Source organism: Pistacia vera, unplaced genomic scaffold, assembly GCF_008641045.1.
Source record: "Pistacia vera cultivar Batoury unplaced genomic scaffold, PisVer_v2 Contig796, whole genome shotgun sequence".
In the NCBI taxonomy this organism is placed as follows: Eukaryota; Viridiplantae; Streptophyta; class Magnoliopsida; order Sapindales; family Anacardiaceae; genus Pistacia; species Pistacia vera.
Genome location: NW_022196663.1, coordinates 178499 through 181245, shown reverse-complemented (window position 1 = coordinate 181245; position 2747 = coordinate 178499). Strand labels below are relative to the sequence as shown.

The 2747-nt window shown below is 38.1% G+C and overlaps 1 non-coding gene across 1 annotated transcript; it reads left to right on the top strand.

Annotated features, from left to right (window-relative positions):
* Positions 1-1491: 1491 nt before the first annotated feature.
* Positions 1492-1597, top strand: LOC116117032. The gene has a single exon (XR_004125912.1). It is a non-coding gene; the product is annotated as a small nucleolar RNA R71 (small nucleolar RNA).
* Positions 1598-2747: the final 1150 nt, after the last annotated feature.

Here is a 2747-nt window from a genome sequence, read left to right as displayed (position 1 = left end):
TAGAGTCCACCAGAAAGATAATCTTGTCCACTTTCACTAACACATCTTCGACTATACCCCTTGGATATTTGATGGATCTATCTGCAAGTGCAACGACATGGTCGTTGGCTTCACTTCACCAATTCCCAATCTCCTGAAAATAGAAAAAGGCATTAGATTGATGCTTGCACCTAAATCACATAAAACTCAATCAAAAGTAATGTCTCCTATAATGCAAGGAATAGTAAAACTCCCTGGATCTTTGAGTTTCAGGGGTAGCTTCTTCTAGAGAATAGCGCTGCACTCCTTCGTGAGCATCACTGTTTCCTCATCTTCTAACTTCCTTTTGTTTGATAAAATCTCCTTGAGAAATTTTGTGTAGCTTGGCATCTGTTGCAATGCACCTGCAAAAGGAATGTTAATATGCAGTTTTTTAAGTATTTCAATAAATTTGGAAAACTGCTTCTCCTGATTCTTTTTCTTGAGTCTCTAAGGAAAAGGCATGGGAGGAGTGTGATTTGCCAACTCTGGTGGTATCTCGGGAAATGGCAATTTCTCTTTCTTTTGTCTTTGCTTCTCTTCTTACTTTTGTTCATCAACCCTAGAACTAGTTGGTTTCTCTTCAGCAACTATCTCTTCATCAACTTCCTCATCAGAATCTTCCTTTTCTTTTGGTGGGCTTCCTTCTTTCCCCGATTGTTCTACTTCTTCTAACACTGTCCCACTTCTCAGAGTTATTGCGCTTGCTCACATGGGTTAGTCACTGTGTTGCTTGGTAAGGACCCTTGTGGTCTCTCATTTAGCTTTTCAGCCAATTGCCCCACCTGTACCTCCAAGTTCTGAATGGACACCCCTTGATTTCTGAAATTCGTCCTCATCTCATTCATAAAACCTATGGTCTCTTTCATAAACTTTCCAAACATGTCCTCCAATTTTGTCACTCTTTGCTTTCCTGGTCGATTGTTCACCCCTCCTTGGTTGTTTGGCAATGCTCTTTGGTTCCATTGATTGTTTTGCTGATTCTGTTGGTTTTGATTGCCCGAAGACAAGTTCAGAAGATTCCTTCAACCAGGATTATATGTGTTGGAGTACGGGTTGTTTGGTTGCCTTTGATTTCCTGCCAAGTAGTTAACCTGCTCCGATAATGAAGACACTGAAGCAAACGTGTTTCCCATTTGGCATTCACTGCTCATATGACCACCTACACAAAATTCACAAATTAGTTGAGGAGCTTGAATAGAATTTACCTGCATACTTCCCAACTGTTTCTGAAGTGTTGTGAGTTGGGCTGAAATGGATGTGTATGCATCAACTTCATGAAGACCCATAGATTTTTTTGGTTGCATCCTTTCATTAGGTCTTTGATAGTTGTTACTTGCTAAAACTTCAAGCAACTCATGTGCTTCTTCCAGTGTCTTATTCTGCAGTGCTCCTTGCTAGGCTGCATCCACCATAGTTTACACATTCACCATCAATCCATTATAAAACGTTTGGACTTGCATCCAAATTGGCAATCCATGATGTGGACACCTCCTCAGTAATTCTTTGTATCTCTCCAAGCCTCATACAATGATTCCGACTCTTCTTGTAGAAACAATGTGATATCATTTCTCAATTTTACTGATTTTGCTGGAGGAAAGAATTTGGTCAGGAACTTCTGTGCTAAATCATTCCATGTTGTGATCATTCCTGATAGTAGTGCCATTAACCATCCCTTAGCCTTATCCCTCAATGAAAACGGGAACAGTCTCAATCTGATGGCGTCATCTAACACTCCGTTTGACTTGAAAGTATCACAAATCTCTGAAAAATTGGCAATGTGTAGATTTGGATCTTCCTTCAAATCTCCTTTAAACTGTACCGACTGCTGGATCATTTGGATGATTGCTGGCTTTATCTCAAAGTTGTTAGCTTGTACCGTTGGTCTAGTAATGCTCAACCTACTGTCATCAATTGAGGGAACTGAAAACTCCCTTAGTGTTATATTTTCTACCATCTCAACAACTATGACCTCTGGTTCAACTGTAGCCTCTCTTTTTCTTCATTCTCTGTTAAGTCTTCTAGTGGTTTTTTCAATCTTACGATCAACAGGAACCACTGGCTGACGTCTTACTATTCGCATAAACTACACAAAAAAATAGAATAAGTGAGATCACGAACCAATCGAAAAGAACAACAAAAATTAAACGAACAACAATTAAAATAGAAATAAACTCTAATCTAGCTAACACAAGAGAACTCAATGTTAACACAAAACTCAATCCCCGACAACGATGCCAAAAACTTGATGCGTTGTTACTATAACATGCAATGATAGCAAGTGCACTAGTCGCACAAAGTAATAATATGATAAGTGAGTATCGTTCCCACGAGGATTGGTTGTTAAGCACTAGATTTCCTAACTATTTTTCAAGTTGGAGAAACCGAATTGTTTGGATTAATGGGAGAGATTAAAACTAAAACTAAAACAAAACTTACTAAGTATTAAAAACTAATTAATGAGAGCAAGAATTTAAAACAAGAGTAATATCAATTTAACAAAAGGTTAGGGTTTTGACTTCATTCGGACTCTATGGATGAATTTTACGAATTATGTTATTTTCACACTCACATGCACGATTGTAAATCGAATTCTCTAAGTTGTCAAACATACCTTCTCAGGCTATGAATTCCTACTCTTCCCTATTAAACTTCTGCACCCAACATTTTGAAGAATAATAGATCCAAGTTCATTAAGCTAATGGAATCCTAGATTGATTTCATTGATT